At 40.5% G+C, this 18135-nt stretch overlaps 1 protein-coding gene across 6 annotated transcripts in view; it reads left to right on the top strand.

Annotated features, from left to right (window-relative positions):
* The first annotated feature begins 1788 nt into the window (after positions 1 to 1788).
* The window catches only part of SLCO2A1 (solute carrier organic anion transporter family member 2A1), a 99925-nt gene continuing 83578 nt past the window's right edge, over positions 1789 to 18135 (top strand). The window contains exons 1-4 of one of the 6 annotated variants that reach the window (XM_089509358.1): positions 1789 to 2093; positions 6859 to 7030; positions 8087 to 8243; positions 8377 to 9983. The gene's annotated coding sequence lies outside the window, so the exon portion shown is untranslated. Of the gene's footprint in view, positions 2094 to 6120; positions 7031 to 7067; positions 8244 to 8376; positions 9984 to 18135 lie in introns of those variants that run through there. The other 5 variants (XM_089509359.1, XM_089509360.1, XM_089509361.1 and 2 more) reach the window with 5 other exon arrangements.

Genomic DNA, 18135 nt, shown 5'->3' with positions numbered 1-18135 from the left:
GGTTTCCATGGCTCAATTTGAACCCTGGTCTCCAGAGTCATAGGCAATTAGTGGACAGCACTTACCGCTGCCAAATTAAATTCTAATTCAGGATATATCCTGATATCTTCGCATACATTTTGCCACCAACACCGCCAGCTGGGTACAGCCTGGGTAACTTCCGGCTAATATCTGAGCTCAGCCGGCCTTTTTTCAAAACCAGGAAGCTCCCAACTTTGCAAATCAGCCAGTTGAGCCTGGATTCTAGCCGGAAATTAACCAGGCTGCACCCGGCCAGCAGCCCAGCAGCAAAATGCATGCAATGATATCAGGATACATCCTGAATTAGAACTGAATCTGGCAGCAGTAAATTGCTCTATTTAGATATGCGCTAACCTCCTATAATCTAGCACTCAAACCACTACAGTACACTGACTCTGTGATAACATAGGACATGATAATATATAAGAGAGGTCTTCTTTTTCAAAACAGCTTCCAGATAAATTCCAGTTTAAAAAAAATGTTACCAATATTTTGACACTTGTTGGGACAACAAAAAATGGATCTGGAGGGCCACATGTGCCCACACCTGTTTTAAAGCATTGATGTTTCAGCATGGTAGTTTCTTTATTTTTTATTTTTTAATTAGTTTTTAACCCACATACCTTATTTTAATTCATGTTTAGCACTGCCTTAGGTTTCATTCAGGAGAAATAAGATATAAATACAATACATATACATATATGCATATAAAACTCTGATAATCTGCCATCTCACACTGCCAGGGACTGCGGTGGCTAGAGTTTTTCTGAACTGTAACCTCAAAAGTAACTTTTCCAAATTCTGAAAAATGGAGTGGTGAGTGTACCTGCACAAATTTAGGATTAAATAGGCAAAATGCTGTGATAATAGAAGGTGAGAAGCAAAATAATAATAATGAAGTGGGACAGCATAAAGCATTCATTCAGATGAGTTCCATGAAGGAATGGTTTGTTCCTTTTTATAAGGTCCCAACTTTCACATTAAAGTACAGATCTACTAGGAACTGGAGAATTGTGAAGTTGAAGGCTTTCATGGCCGGCATCCATAGTTTTTTGTGGGTTTTTCGGGCTATGTGGCCATGTTCTAGAAGAGTTTCTTCCTGATGTTTCACCAGCATCTGTGGCTGGCATTTTCAGATCTTTCTCTGGAGATGCCAGCCACAGATGCTGGCGAAACGTCAGGAAGAAACTCTTCTAGAACATGGCCACATAGCCCGAAAAACCCACAAAAACAAAAACAAAAACTGGAGAATTAACTGCTAACACATCACAGAAATATATCTAGAATGGACTAATTCCTGTAACTTGTTCTAGTGACACTGATATACATTTAATGAACAAAATCTCTTCAGAGCTGAGCAGACTGCCTTTAAGAGATCCTCTAGAATTCTGGAAGTCTTTTTTTTAATAAATAAATCAGGAGCTCCTTCAAGTGAAGTGGTCTGAAGTGATAACATTCCAGAAACAAATTCCACTAGACCATGCCCAGCCCTGGTATGAGAGAAGGACTTGATCTGTTCAGAACACTGCAAATGTATATTTTTCAGTCCTTGACATCTTCATTGGCTCTCAGCCTGTTATTTGGTTTAATTCAACATACTTTTTAAAATCGTTTCATAGCATGGGTCTCTGGTAATTGAAAGATAACATTGTCCTATGTTTACTTCCCTAGACACTCAAATCTTTATCTGAAGCCCTTTTTTGAGTACCCATCCAATGTGACGTATGGTGTATGAGTAAAAAGGCCTTTTCAGAGGTTCTCTACAGAGCAGAGGGCCTTTCACACTACATACCTTCAAAGCTGATTCAACTTTAATTGTCATGGCTGCATCCTAGGGAATTTTGGAGTTGATACTTTGCTGAGGCACTAGAGCTCTCTGGGTGTAAATTCTAAATACCTCTTCCTAATCTATAAATCCCAGGGTTCTATGGAAACTTGACAGTTAAAGTGGAATCTAGCATTTAAAATGTAGTGTGGATAGCATGATGGTGCCTACTTTAATATCTTGTAAAGTGCTGGGTAAAGACTTTTTTAAAAAATTCCCCAACTTTTGAAAAAGTTGTAGCTTTTAGGTGAGTAGCCATACAACTCTTTTGACTTCTTATTTTCAGTTCTTTGATCTGTTTTTAATCTTGTTTGGTGTTTTAATGAGTTTTTTAAAAATGTTTTGTATTTTAATCCTACTTTTGTATTTTTACTCTTTGATTACCTCTTTTGTTGCATGGAAGACTACAAATAATATAGATAAATCAATGATGCATTTTTGGGCTGTCCTTGTTAACTGTTAATGAACTCGAGGTTGCTGTTGTTGTTAACTGCTACTAAGTCAACTTCAGCTTATGGTGACGCCATGAATGAGAGACTGCCATGTCACCTTGTCATCAACAGCCTTGCTCACATCTTGCAGACTAAGGGCCATGGCCTCCTTAATTGAGTCTATCCATTTGAAATGCAGTCTTCCACTTTTTCTACTGCCTTCTACCTTATCAAGTATTATTATCTATTCTATTGAGTCATATCTTTTCATATGTCCAAAATACAACAGTTTCAGTTTAATCAACTTGGCTTCTAGGTAGAATTCAGGCTTGATTTGCTGTAAGATCCATTTATTTGTCTTTTTAGCAGTCTATGGTATCTGTCAAACTCTTCTCCAGTACCACATTTCAAATGAATTGATTTTGTTCCTTTTAGCTTTCTTTACTGTCCAGCTTTCACAACCATACATAGAAATTCAAAATACAATAGCATGGACCATGCTAACTTTAGTATTCAATGGTATGTCTTTACATTTCAGGATCTTGTCTAGTTCCTTCACAACTGTCTTTCCAAGTCCTACCCTTCTTCTGACTTCTTGACTGTCCTACTCTCCACTTTTTATCTGAGGGGTTTTTGCTTACATCCACAAGTGTTACAGAGGAGAATACACTAAGCAGACACCATCTTTTCTTTCCATTTCAACTTGTTTTATTGGTGTGAGACCTGCTCTTTCTCTTTAGAGAGCTACTAGCATATGCCATAATGCTTTCACTCCTTGTGGCAAGAAAGGCAATTTTCACCTAAGGGAATTCAGTTTAACATTGCAAAAAACAGCAATCCCAGGAATGCTCTAAAATATAGATGTACTAAATCATACATATTTTTTATTTTGCCACTAGGCACAGTATAACTTAACAAAAGGTAATAAAAGAGCCAGAAATTTAATGCTGCTTCTCTTTTAGATGCAGTAAAACTGCTTGCTATTTCCTCTGTGTTTAAGCCCATTGTCCATCTGTCAAAATTCAAAATGAGAAGAAAAATAAGATAAAATATAAGCAGCTCAAGAATCTCAAAAGAAGGGAAAGTAACAAGGGGAAAGCAGTGAAAAATGAAACAGGGAAATCTGTCCCCTGCTGTCTTAGGAGTTTTCCTTGAACAATTCCAGGACTGTGTGAAACCTGTTTCTTAGGTGCTCAGTATCATACCCACCATCCAACAGCAATTGAATGTTGTGTCTCTAGCAATATCTCCTTTTCTAAAATGAACATTTCTAGACAAAATAGATATTCACCAGTGTCACCGATAGCAAGTCCTGGCTCATTACACACATTTCAACACTATCTGACCCACTTCATTTCCATACACAAAGGCTAGTTCCCAACGCCTTTGTCCACAGATGATCATAGTTAAAACTGGACTTGTGACGGATCTCTTCTGGAAGGCCTATCCACCCAATCTGCTCTAAGAGAGTTAGAAATACCCCACCTCTGTTTGTAAAGATATGTATTTTAAATGATGATTTAGTCTCTGTATTATATTGATAGTGGTTTTACTGTTTTACTGAGTGTATTTTATATGAAATTGTAGTTTTTTATCTTGTAATGTTGTTTCTATTGTTGTAATCCCGCCTCAATCCACAGGGAGGGGTGGGAAATACAAATAAATAATAATAATAATAATAATAATTATTATTATTATTCACAAAGGATTTTGAATTTGAATTGACATTTTCACAAACCAATGGCTTATATATGTCTGTCCCTGGTTTCCACTCTACCAAATGCCTCTGAGGAAGTAGATTTATGTCTATGAAAGCTCATGCTGCCAACTACTTTCTTTAGTTAGTCTCAAAGGTCTAGATGTTCTATCTACATCAAAATTAGGACCATCCAAGCCATCATGTTTTCCATCACCATGTACAGATGTGAGAGCTGGACAGTGAAGGAAGCTGAAAGAAAATCAACTTGTTTGAGATGTGGTGTTAGAGAAGAGTGCAGAGGATACCAAGAAGAAAAATAAATGGGTCTTAAAACAGATCAGGCCTGAGCTCTCCCTGGAAGCCAAGCTGACTGTTGTCATATTTTGGCCACATAATGAGAAGAGATGGTAATAATTCTAGGAAAGGTAGAAGGAAGTAGAAAAAGAGGAAGACTGCATGACAGATGAATAGACTCAATCAAGGAGGTCACAGCCATGAGCCTGCAGGACCTGAGCAGGGCAATTAAGAACAGGGGGGCTTGGAACCACAGCGTCTCTGTGAGTTGAGGCCAACTCAAGGGCAGTTAACAATAACAACAGTGGATTTTATATAGTGGGGGTACTGTGATTTGACAGTGAGTTATACCTTATCCCAGGCCTCTCCTTCTGAGGCCCCCTCAGAGGCCGGGAAGGAGCCGAAGGAGCCGCCTGCGCGGGTGTCCCCCTCCTTCTTCCCGGCCTCTGAGGGCCTCAAAGCCCCTCAAAAGCCGGGAAAGAGCCGGCAGAGCCACCCGCGCGAGTGTCCCCTTCCTCCTTCCCGGCTCTGAGGGCCCCGAGGCCCCTCAGAAGCCAGGAAGGAGCCCTTGGTGTTCTCTGTGCAAAATCCCCTCTTAGCACCTTGTGCCTTTCTGGGTTGAGACAGTGTGCATGCTTTCTGCCTTTTATTTTGAATTGCATTTTAGTAGTTTCCATGCTTGTAACTATTATTATTATTATTATTATTATTATTTACTTGTCCTTGGTGTTCTCTGTGCAAAATCCCCTCTCAGCGCCTTTCTGGGTTGAGACAGTGTGCATGCTTTCTTCCTTTTTTTAAATTGCTTTGTAGTAGTTTCCATGCTTGGAACTATTATTATTATTATTATTATTATTATTATTATTATCACTCCGGGGGTGGAGCATGCGGCCCCGCCCCTGGAGGGTGGAAGCTCCACCCCCAGCATGCAGCCCCGCCCCCAGAGGGTGGAAGCTCCACCCCCCAGCTTCAGCCCCCCAGTTGTCTGAGGGACAGCAACCTGGCCCCTGGCTCAAAAAGGTTGCCTACCCTTGCCTTATCCTATGGTTTATGGTTATCACATGAAGTCATCGATATAATAAATATGGTAACTGCTAATGCTGCTCTCCAAAAGAAATCAAGAGAAGAGAAAAAGATTTGCCTCAGGTGCAGGGGCAGGTGTAGAGCTTCACTGTCAACAGTGATGTGGCCCCGGACAGAAAGGATTGAGGACATCCTAAGTACTCCTCCCCTGCGTCACTCACAACTCTGCAACTTGACAAGCATAAATAGCTCATATAGTGGCCTTATTTGCCAGCATATCTTTTATGATAATGTGTGATGAAACTTCCACTGAATCCTATAACCCCACATGCAATGAACGGTCAATACAAAATCATTCTTTAAGTTTGTCATTCACTTAGGGCCTGAACAGACAGGCCAAAATAAAGCTGCTTCAGGTCACTTTGGAGGTATGCTGTTTAAATGATGCATGTGTCCTAAGAGGCTGGAAGCTGTGCCAAAGTCATGCTCCAGTCCTAAGGTGATCCATTCCAGACACACACTGTCCAATAAGGGAAATACTGGGTATTTCACAGAGCATTCCTTACATACATCAAACCTGCCTTCAGAGCCATGATATCTAGGAGCTTCCCATTTGTTCAATCATTCTCATTTCAAGTACTCTAGTATTCCATGCCACTTTCAAGCAGTTTAGTGGCATCAAGAGTTGTTTTTCCCAAATATTCTCTCTCTGAAAGCAAGCTGTGATTCTATATGCATTTTACATGGGCGGTTACTGAATTTCATGGAAATTAATTCCAAGTAAATGTGCAAAAAGCCAAGGTCTGCATGTCCATTGCTTTCTTGGCATAGTTAGTTCAGGAAATTCAGCAGAAAATAGATTAAGTCTTTTTAATGCAATGAGATATTTATTTCTACAATGCTTTCACTTCCTCTGACAGCAATAAAAAAATCTTTATCAGTTTGCATGTGCAGGCCAGCACTGACTGTAATGTGAATTCAGTTCATTAGAAAATATATAGATTTGTGAATAAGATAGTAAGCAACTGATAATACAGAGATGAATGTTCGGTTTTCAACCCTTGCTTTTTCAGAGCTACCTCAGATAATCAGCTTCTATAGCAGAAGCTCAATCACTTATGATCACTCACTAATCAAGACCCTTCCTCGTTAACTGGCTTTCACTGCAAGTTTGCTTCATTTTAAGTGTCCTTATTAGTTTCATTTCACAAGCTATTTCATCAGGTTTTGTCTCACCTTTTTTCCAGCCAAAACAGCTTATAATCAAAGTCATGTGATGATTTCTTTTCTCTTTTTTGGAGCGCCAGCATGGCATAGTGGTTTGAGTGTTGGACTACGGGGTTGTTCTCACTAGGTGAAACCCCGCGTTCTGAATCGAATCCAAGGAGTGGAGTTCCTATTAGGATCCGATTTAAACCTAGAACGGTTCTAGAGCATCCCGCAATCGTCCCCACTAGAAATCGAATTGTAGAGCGGGATAAAAATTTAAATCGAGTCTTCCTCATTTAACGCGTGTTAAAAAAACACTAGGGTCCAACCTACGTTTTTCTATTGATTCGAGTTAGGAACCGGAGTATTTAAATAGGAACGACAGCCTTGGAATCGTGTTAGATGGATGGGAGGAGCGGACTGCGATGGGGGCTGTCCTTGGGGGAGTTGCCCTTTCTGTCCCCATCCTTCGTGACCGCCGCCATCTTTCCTTTGTCCGTTGCTCAAGCGTTGATCTTGCAAAGAAAGGTAAGGACTTGTTTTATTTTTTTTAATATTTTATTTTTGCCAGAGGCGCTCGATCCCTGAATTGTTCAAGCGCCTGGATCCCCTGTTAACTAAGCGCCTGTTGCATCTGTCAAACAGAGCGCAGCTGGCCCTTCTCCAAAAGGCGCTTGCAGGCTTCTTTTTCTTCCCTATGCTGTGTGGTAATATTATCCTCCTATAAATAGTTATTGGTTTCTGTAACCATAAATTTCCGCTGTGCTACCTAGTAACCATCACTTTTGATATTTTTATTTGGATGATGTTTTATTTTATTGTTACTGAAGACGGTAGAGGGTGGAAAGTTATGCAGTAGGTGGAGGGTTTTCATTTTATTTGCTTGGCCAGTTCAATTCTATTTATAACTGAAGTCTGAAGGGGGGTAGGAAGCAATTCAAGCGGTTTGGTTTGGGGGAAGAATTTTTTTTTTTGCTGGTATTTCAAGACAAGCCTTTAGGGGGAGTTACAAGCAGTAGCGGTGGGAAGCGGGGGATGGGTATCTGTTTTCAGCATCGTTGGTCCATGCCTGGCATAACAAATGACGGGAAAGGGCTACTTCTTGTTGCCATGGGGACACATTTCAGCAGTGCTTCAAAGGTGAGAAATTAGCACCTTTGCTGCCTTGAACCCTCCCCCATTTCCGCCTAAAACTTCGAGAGCCATTTTTGAAGCCACTTTTGAGGTGAAGACAACTTGTGCTTGCTATAGCCTCTTTCTCTTGGTTTCCTTAAAACTAATTTAGCTATGGAAGACAGAACACAAATTGGAGGAAGGGGCGCTAGCTGGAAAGTAGATGAGACTAGATGTTTGATTGCTATTTGGGGAGAAGAGACAGTACAGATGCAACTTAGCAAAAACCACAAGAACATCTGTGTGTATGACAAAATTGCGTCTCAACTACGTAAACATGGATTTAATCGTTCTGCTTCAGAATGCAGAACGAAGGCGAAATCTTTGAAACGTGTTTATAAGAAATCTGTTCAGTTGTCCAAGACCAGTGGTATGGGAGCTATTGATTTTCCATTTTTCCGTGAACTCCAGGATGTCTTTGCTGGAGACGCTAGCACTGAAGCGAAAAGAGCAGCAGGGGGAAATGCTCTAAGGTTTGAGAAAAAAAACAACCCTTCGGAAATGCCGCCCGACACGCAAGTTCTTAGCTCAACACCTGATGCTTCCTCTGAGGATCTATTCACTCCAGGTAACATTATTGCAAAATTGGTTTACTGTAATTTTTTTTTGGCGCGTACGCATTTCCAGATGTTTAACCTTTTGTAAATGGGAAAGCCCTTTCATTAATTACTGTACCACCCACCCTTTTTTTCATTCCGCAGATGCAGTTCAAGAACACTTTGTTTTGAACTTGACTTCTGTACAGGAACAAAGAGACGAAGAAACGACTCAAATTGGCTCTGAGGAATATAATATTGGGCAAACAGGAGAGTGCATCCTGGAACAGCCCATTACTTCTGATGGGGAGCCAGATGAACCTGAGTTTCCGAACCTTCAGCCTGTTCAACCGAGCGGTTAGAATGAGCAAGAAAGGCTTTATGGGATATCCACCATCGCCCAAAAGAAGCGGCCCGACCTGTTGCCCTTTAATTGTCAATGTCGGACAACCGGGAACATACAGTCCAGCTTTTAATGCGTGGTAGATAGGGGATTCCTGCAGGACATGACTGTCGTGATTTATTCCTGCATGTTCACAGAAAAGATCGATAAATTTCCCAGTGTGATCACATGTTGCCTGTAGAATCATAGAGTGTTGCTGTTTACGATTTATGTACTGCAGTCCCTCGTGAGCAGGTGCCTTAATCGTGATGTGGCATCCGTCAATTGCTCCAATCACCTGGGGAAACCCCAGCGCTTCAAAGCCAGACATATTCTGTGATTGCAAAAGAGACTATAAATATAACATTAGTAATATAATAATTACAGTACATTCTTTATCTCATCAAAAATATTTAAGCAGATAGATAGATGGAAAGATAGATGGATAGATGGATGGGTAAAAAGACATAACGACAGGCAGGCAGACAGTCAGAGAGACTAGCTGAAAGAATGACAGACTGATAGATAGATAGATAGATGGATGGATGGATGGATGGATGGAAGGGTAGAAAGACATAAGGATAGGCAGTCAGACAGACAGAGAGACTAGCTGAGAGATTGAGATAGATAGATAGATAGATAGATAGATAGATAGATAGACAGAGAGACAGGAAAATAGAAGTAGAATAATAATGAATAATCATTACCAACGTTGGAGGAGCTTGATCCCATGACAGATCAAGCGACCAGAACACAGGACAGGAGATTTTAAAAAATGAATATATATAACGAGATAAATTTCCACCAACCTTTCTATAGTCTCCAAGATAGACAGCCCTCCGCAGTAGAACCATTTCCATAAACAGGAACACCTGAATGATAGCCTTGTATGCTGTAGACTTTCCTACACCGAAAAAAGTTCCAACTGTGGCATATGAACCACCATGTGCCAGGTACAATATGGCCATGGCAATTTGCTTTTCTACAGGAACTGCCTTACGGAACCGTGTGTTTTGCCGGGAAAGATGGGGACGCAGCTCGTCAGCAATCATTTTGAAAACCGCGCGCGGCATTCTGAAGAACTTCTTCCAATTAGAGTCAGACCAGACAGTTCTAGCATAGACGTTCCAGTGCACATCAGTCTTGGGGTATATCCACCACCTTCTAGCCATCGGCTGAAAGCAGATCTGGGCGCCTTGCCGAAAGAAAGGAAGCATTTCATCCAAAATAAAAAGATAATTTCTCATTTCTGCAGCATGCTCTCCGCTTTCACACAATGTCAAAACAGCTCTGCATTGGACCATAAATTTCTCTATAAGCAATATGATCAAGGAAAACATATACTCAAATTTCTGATGATGATCCATGATTGTTGAGATCTCGAGCAAAGGTAAACCAGGTACCAGTGGGAGGGGAAGGAGGGAAAATGTATATAAGGCTAACAGCGCTTATGACGTTTGATCGATTAAGCGCCTTGATTGGTCCACTTTTTTTAAAAAAACCGCCAAAAATAAATCGATTTACAAACGGTCAATAAAATGGAAACGAGGACGAAAGATAAATCGCTTCCAAATAATCCGGGTTAAGGTTACGTCATTCTGACGTACTATTGATTAACAGCTCCAAATAAGGTATGGAGGAGAAAAACTGCTTTATTTAAACACCGATTTCATGCCAAGTAGGAACGCTTGCAGGTAAAAACATCGATTTAAATAATCAGATGGGAACGATGAAAAAAGCGATTCGGATAGCGGGATAAGAACAGTGTTATTTTGAATCGATTTTATTAAAACCGTTTTATCTTAAATCGTTTCAAATCTTAAGTGAGAACAACCCCTACAGCTATGACTCTAGAAACCAGGGCTCTGATTGCTGCTCAGCCATGGAAACCCACTGGGGGACCCTGAGTATGTTACACTCTCTTAACGTCAGAGGAGAGCCAAGACAAACCCCTTCTGAAGAAATCTTGCCATGAAACCCCTGTGATGGGGTCACCATATGTCAGAACCAACCTGAAGGCACACAACAACAATTTCCTAGACTCAAGGAATTTTATAATATAAAATTATAAAAGAACATTTGTTCAAGATGGAATGCAGTGGGTACACCACATGGCGAAAGGCATGGTATGCTGTGAGCACCACAAGAATATGTAGCAGCAAACCTAGATTTATAAGAAGCACCACAAAGAGAAGAACAGGTTGTATACTTCTGCCCTGGGTGGTGTTTAATAGCTACTAATATCCTGGCCATTTAACAGCACCACTTCTATTTTGTTTGGATTAGGCTTTAGTTAGCTCTTATCTAGCCCATTACAGACTTAGGAAGGGTACATAAAAGAATAAAGGCCTGTTACAGACTGCCAAAATAAAGCTGCTTCGGGTCTCTTTGGAGGTATGTTAATTAAATGATGCATGGGTCCTAAGAGTCTGGAGGTCACACCAAAGCCACACTCCATTCCTAAGCACTGAAGTGCAGCTTTGGTGCAGTTTCCGGATTCTTAGGATGCATGCATCATTTAAACAGCATACCTCCAAAGAGATCCGAAGCAGCTTTATTTTGGCAGTCTGTAACAGGCCAAAATGCTCTGTGTTCCCCCCTCCTCTAGCATGTTTGACCCTTACAAACCAAGCATGTGCATGCTTCCAGTCTGCACAACTAACTCCAGTTAATGTGTGTGGTGTTTGTGTGTGCATGTGCCTTCAAGATGCCTGTCGACATATGGTTTTGTTGTTGTCATGTGTGCCTTCGAGTCATTTTTTTACTTCTGATGCCTCTAAGGTGAACCTATCATGGGGTTTTCTTGGCAAGATTTGTTCAGGAGGTTTGCCATGACCTTCCTCTGAGGCTGAGATCATGTCACCCAGTGGATTTCATAGCCAAGTGGAAATTGAACCTTGGTCTCCAGAGTCGTAATCCAATACTCAAACCACTACACCATGCTATGACAAACCCATGAATTTCATAGGGTTTTTTAAGGCAAGGAATACTCAGAGGTGATTTTGCCAGTTCTTTCCTCTGAAATACAGCCTACAGAACCTGACATATTAGTTTCCTGTCTTAAAAGATGTTCTGTTAAAATAAATCAGTTGGATATGTGTGTGAAATAGGTGGCTGGGTGGAGGACCTCTGTTCTCTGGGACACTGCCTGTCCTCTTGACTGTACACTGTAATACTAAACCAGGAGCATAGGAAACCCCAGTATTGATGGGACTCAGAAACAAATACAAGCAACATTTTATAATTGTTTGAGATGTGTGTCAACTTCACTGTTAAAGGACACAGTGAACAATATCACAGAAACTGGCTAATTATTTGTATACACATTTCAATACAATCCCATTTACCCATCTTTTAATTACCGAAAGGATTACCAAAGGTATCCTCCCCTTCACAGAACTTCTAAAATTCTATTAGCTGGAGAAGAATGGCAATTCACTTCTTCTGTTTCCTTGTTATGTGCCATCAAATTGATTTTGACTTATGGAGACCCTATAAATAAGAGACCTGCAAGAGTCCTAGGAGATCATCAACAGCCTTACTCAGGTCTTGCAAATTCAGGGTCTTGAAAACTGAGTGGTTTCCTGGATTGAATCAATTCACCTGTGATGTAGTCTTTGACTTTATCTCTTATCTTAGACTTTACCAAGAATTATCCTCTTTTCCAGTTAGCCATGATATATCCAAATTATTACAGCCTCATTTTCATCATCTTGAACTAGGAGTATTAGTACAGGCCTGATTTGCTCATTCATTTGTCTTTTTAGTGGCCCATGGTATGTTTAGAAATCTTTTCCAGCACCACACTTCAAATAGTTCATTTTCTACCTGTCAGATTTCTTCACTGGCTAGCTTTCACAACCCTACATGGGCCCAGTACATACGGGCCTTTTAGGCACCCTCATCACGTGCTAGGGATTGGCTGAGAGTGGAACGCCCACACGCCCACAACCTTCGCACGTGACGAGGGCATAACAATGGCGATGCCCTGTATACATGGGTGCTGCCATTATTACGTAAGTGCCATGTGGCGTCCGCACAGCACCGTGCAGCACTTACATAATGAGTGCACCAGTGGTGCACTGGTTACGCTGCCGCCATGGCTTCAAAAGAACCTGCTTTTTGCAGGTTCTTTTTCTGCAGTCGGGAAATCTCACAGTTTGGCGGCTGAGGCTTCCCTCCCGCAGAAAAACAGGCCGTGCCATAGAAACTGGAAATACTATGGTATGATTATGATGTTGATATTTAATTCTGACTGATATTTAATCACATATCCTTACACTTGGAACCTTACTGGGTTCCTTCATGCCTGCCCTTCTGATTTATTCACCACAGTGTCAATTTTTATTTCTTGTCTATGGTCCTCTTTTGTTAGTGACACTTAACAGTTAGTATTTCAAGCTAAACATACACACCCATGCCACCCTGTGGTGCATGGTAAAAATTTGTAGATTAACTGTATTACATTTGTACCCTAACCTTTCTTCAAAACAATAAGGGCAGCATATAGGGTTCTCTTCTCTCCCTGTTTTATCCTTCTGACAACTATATGAGGTAGGTGGCTTAAAGTGAAAACTACTTATTGATTCACAACCACCTAGTGAGCTTCATTGCTGAACCCAGGACTTCCTGGTTAGTTTAATATGCTAATCCAGAGCATGGAAAAATTAACAGTTCTGGCAGTCAACTGCAAGTCTCCCCTAACCTATGCAGCAACCGGCTCTAAATTTAGAATTTCACACAATGATACATTCATAGGAAACTCAGATCCTTCAGAAGTTGTTTAACTGTTTAGCTACTTTGGGTCCCATATTGGGGAAATGCATGGTATAAACAAATTGAAAATCCAGCATCATCAGGCAACCCTTTGAAAAACAGGGATGGAAAGAATATTTGTAAAAAAAAAATGAAAAAATTATTGAATATCATTTTTCTTTCTTTTTTAAAAAATCAATATATCTTTATTGATTTTCCATTTAAATACAACAATGACAAACATAAAAGAATGGATTACTACCATATCGACTGGTTGATCGAATATGATAGGATGCCTCACATATAATTGTAACATATGCTAGAGAATAGGGTTTCCTACACCTCCTCAATTGTTCCTAAAAACATACATAAATTTCATAGAACAACTCTTTATTTATCCCTCTTATGCTATTCCAATATATCACAATGGGACGCCAATTTTTTTCATAGTGAGTTATGTTTCTATTTTTTATTTCATATGATAGTTTATCCATCTTTTTCATTTTGTGTATTCTTAGTAACCAATTTTTGATGTTGGGCGCCTCAGCTTTTTTCCATATAGCTGCTATTTCTAGTCTTGCGGCCGTGATTAGGTAAAGTAATATTCTCTGTATTTCATTTTCTTTAGGATTCTTCATAACCGATGTCATATTTAGTAAGTAAATCTCAGGTTCCTTGTTAAATTTGATCTTAAATATTTCCTGAATTGCTAAGTGTACGTTTCCCCCAAATTCCTCTATAACTTCACAAGTCCACCACATGTGATACGTAGTCCCTCTAGCCTTGTTACATCTCCAACATCTATCTTCTTGCAAACTGAACATTTTCTTAAGTTTAACAGGAGTAAAATACCACCTGATATAAATCTTCATAAAATTCTCCTTTAGATTATAGGAGGAAAATCATTTTTCAAGTGTTGAGAAACCGTGATGAAAATAATCCTGGACTGATAAGAATCTTTGCAGTTCTTCTACGTAAATTCACATAGGGCTATTTCACTTTAAAAAAACACAAAACCAGCATTTTCTGCACAGGAAATTGTGTTTTCTTCATGGAAAATAATATTTATGCAGAAATATTATTTTCTAGGCAGAAAATGCTGTTTTCTCTGCAAAACAACCCTGTGTGATATTGTGCAGAATAAGGCCTCAACTGTAGCATTTTCTGAACATAAAATATTTCTCCATGCAGAAAATGCTGTCTTCTGTACATAAAATGCTGTTTTATGAGCAAAGATACCACATGCAAATTTTGTGCTAAAGAAGTATTAAAAAAAACCCGTAATTTATAAATACTTTCTTGCAACCAGATGAAAATTGCTAAATTATCTGTTGCTTTCTTCAAAATGAAAATTACATGCTGGGAACTGTAGTTCAAGAACATCTGAGGGGTCACTTGATTCTCATCCCTGATATACACACTATAGAAAGGAACACCTACTGAGATTGGAAAGTACTGGAAAATATGCCCTATTTCTAAGTAAGCATGGCACAGGCTGTAATCCCATTCATTTTGAATAACTCAATAGAATTCAGAGGGCAGTTTTCTTAGTATTGGACTAAGATTCTGTAGATCTGGGTTCAACTCTGGTCATGGGAACCCACTGGGTGACACTCTCTCAGCCTCAGAGGAAGGCTATGACAAACCTCTGAACATATCTTGCCAAGAAAACCCTGTGATAGGTTCAGATGAGGGCTATTATAAGTCAGAAATTACTTGAAAGCACACAGCAACCAACCAAACAACAATAATGGAATTGAGTACAACAATTTCTGAGTAAATATGCATCTCATTAAAATGATCTCTCAACACTCATATACACATTTCCCTGATTACAGCTACTCTAAGAGAAGACAGATGTAAAGAAGACAAGGCTTTGGCATCTTAGCAGTTTAATGCAAGTGGTTGTTGCTATGTGCCTTGTAGTCTTACAGTGACCCTTAGGCAACCCTTTCATGGGGTTGTCTTGACCAGATTTGTTCAGAAGAGGTTTGCCTTTGCCTTTCTCTGAGGTTATAAGCATGTGACCTGCACAAGGCATCTGGCCATCATAGCTATTCCATTCTGTTGGGAGAGATGTCTTGTATGAAAAAATAAAACCCCATCAAAGATACCAAAAATAAACCCAAGTGTTAGAACCATTTCTTTACTTTTGATATCCTGCTGAGTCTTTATCCTGAAATTCTGCCGTTTGATTTATTTAGCCTTCAAAGCTAAATGGTAACTTCAAAGTTAAATGTTGTGTGTTATTGTCCAAGGGCTACTGTCCTCAAGACAGGTATTTCATAAACAAAGTTCTTTATTTACAGATTGAACATTACCAGTGGGAACCTGGCTTACGTATATTAATTCTACTGTAAAATCAAGTTTTTTTAAGAGAAAAGTTCTACTGGTTTCAATAGGTCTGGTTTCAATAGGAATGGGAAGGGCAGCTATGAAAGAACTAGGTAAGATCCTAAAATTCAAAGATATGACACTGAACATTAATATTGGGATCATCCAACCCATGGTATTCCCAAGCACCATGTACAGATGTGAGAGCTACACAGTGATGAAAACTAACAGAAAGAAAATCAACTTAGGCCCCATTCCCACTCACCCATTTGCCCTGGATGGAACTGGGCAGATCCAGGTCCCCCCTCTCAAATCTGCTCGAAAACAAGTGCCCACTATGTTTTACCTCAATCAGGGTAATTTACCCCTCTGAAGTTCACATTTACAATACCGGTTTAAAATGAAGGCTCCTTTGCTGTCAATCAAATTCACTTCCGCTTTCGTCAAAGGTGACATTTCCTATAACCATAGGCCAATTGAATGAGTGCTTTCCCCCCTCCTTTTTAAAAAAAACTGGCGGCAGTGTGCACATATTCTGTCAACTTGTCAAATTTAAAAACCTCCAGGCATGTGTGTCTTTTGTGTGTATTTGGGTCACTACAGATTATGGCAACTCTAAAACGACCCCATCCTGGGGTTTTCTTGGCAAGATTGGTTCTGAGGAGATTTGCCATTGCCTTTCCCCTGAGGCTGAGAGAGTGCGATTCCCCCAAAGTCATGGGTTTCCACATGCCAGCCTCTAGCCTCCCCTTTGCTTCCAGTCCAATGCTACCTCCGAAGCTCTTGCCTCCCCCCATGCCATCCTCTTCCCATCACAATAACAACAACAATAATAATTCCTCACCCCAGAATGCCATCTCTGCATACTCTTGCTTTGCTTTCCCTCCGATTGCCACCCCAAAATGCAATCTATCCTTCCTTCCTCTTTGGATCTCCTTGCTCTGCCTCCGATTGCCACCCCAAAATGCAATCTATCTTTCCCTCCTCTTTGGATCTCCTTGCTCTGCCTCCGTTTTCAAACCCCAAATGCCATCTATCCTCACCTCAGAATGCCATCTCTTCATCCTCTTGCTTTGCCACCCCAGAATGCCTCACATACACATACACATATGTAGCAAAGCATTCTGTATCAATTTGCCAAATTGAAAGAGAAACATTTGTAACATTCGCATTGTAGCATTTGCATATTACACAATTTTTTTTAAAAAAAGCCTCTTGCAAAGTGAGATGCCGTGCCGGCAGCAAGCAAATGAAAGGGAAATGTAGCACAAGCAGACACATTCTATCAAAATGTATCAATAGAACTATTTGCATAGTCTGTCAAAAATAAAAAATTACAACATCAAAAAAAGAGAGAGAAAAAGCTGCCTGTGAGAGGGGAGGCATGTTCCGCTCTCTGACCTCCTCTGACCTAATCCCTCCCCTAAACTTGACTCTTCATCCTACTCCTTCCTCTTTTGCCCTGATTCTGCCCTCCATGGCTCCCTTCCTCCTGCTCCTTCCTCCTCCTCCTCCTTCACCCCGATGAAGGGGAGGCATGTTCTGCCCTCTGCTCTCCCTCTGACTTAATCCCTCCCTTGAACTTGACCCGATCATGACTGCTTTCAAAAGACCCGCACCAAGGGGCATTTGTCCCTGAATGGGTGTGAAAGCCTTGATTTCTATTGTGGAAGAATTGGGGCCAATATGAACTTTCCAGGTTTATTCTGGTTTCTGAACCGGGGTAAAAGGTAGTCTGAATGCCCCTTTGTTCAGATGTGGTGCTGGAGAAGAGAGCAGGGGGGGGGGGGGAGTCTGTACTCTCCCTGGAAGCCAAGATGGTTAAATTGAGGTTGTCATACTTTGGCCACATCACAAGGCAGGACTCATTAGAAAATACAATAATGACAGGAAACGTAGAAGGCAACAGAAAGAGAGGAAGATCACATGCCAGATGGTTAGACTCAGTCAGGGAGGCCATGGTCCTGAAACTGCAGAAGCTGAGCAGAGCAGTTGAGGACAGGGGATCTTGGAGGTGTCTCACCCACAGGGTCGCCATGAGTCCAGATTGACTCAAAGGCAGTTAACAACAACAAACTCCAACTATGTCTAATTCTGGACTGTGCCCACACACTTCTGGAATTGTCAGTATGTTCAATATCTGAAAATATACTAACATTACAGCAGTCATGATGATGCATGTTTCTGTTTTTCTGGACCATGTATGTTGCTACACAGAAGATGCCTATAACATTGCAGTAGCTTTAAAAAAAAATGATTTTCCTCTGGGGTGAAAAAGCAGCCAAGGTAACCAAGGAAAGCCTTCTTATTTAGAATTCTAAACACAACTATCCTGAGAAGGTTATGAGTGTCCCTCAGAGGCTTCATTTCACAAGGGGCATGTGCAGTAGAAAGATATTTTTAATGCAGGAGATGGATAATCTTGAGAAGATCCTGAAGACAGTGATGAAGAT

This window comes from Sceloporus occidentalis, unplaced genomic scaffold (genome assembly GCF_023333645.1).
Source record: "Sceloporus occidentalis isolate IW3139 unplaced genomic scaffold, rSceOcc1.0.p SCAF_2, whole genome shotgun sequence".
Taxonomy (NCBI): domain Eukaryota; kingdom Metazoa; phylum Chordata; class Lepidosauria; order Squamata; family Phrynosomatidae; genus Sceloporus; species Sceloporus occidentalis.
The sequence above is the reverse complement of the archived record's forward strand: the minus strand, read 5'-3'. Positions and strand labels throughout refer to the sequence as shown.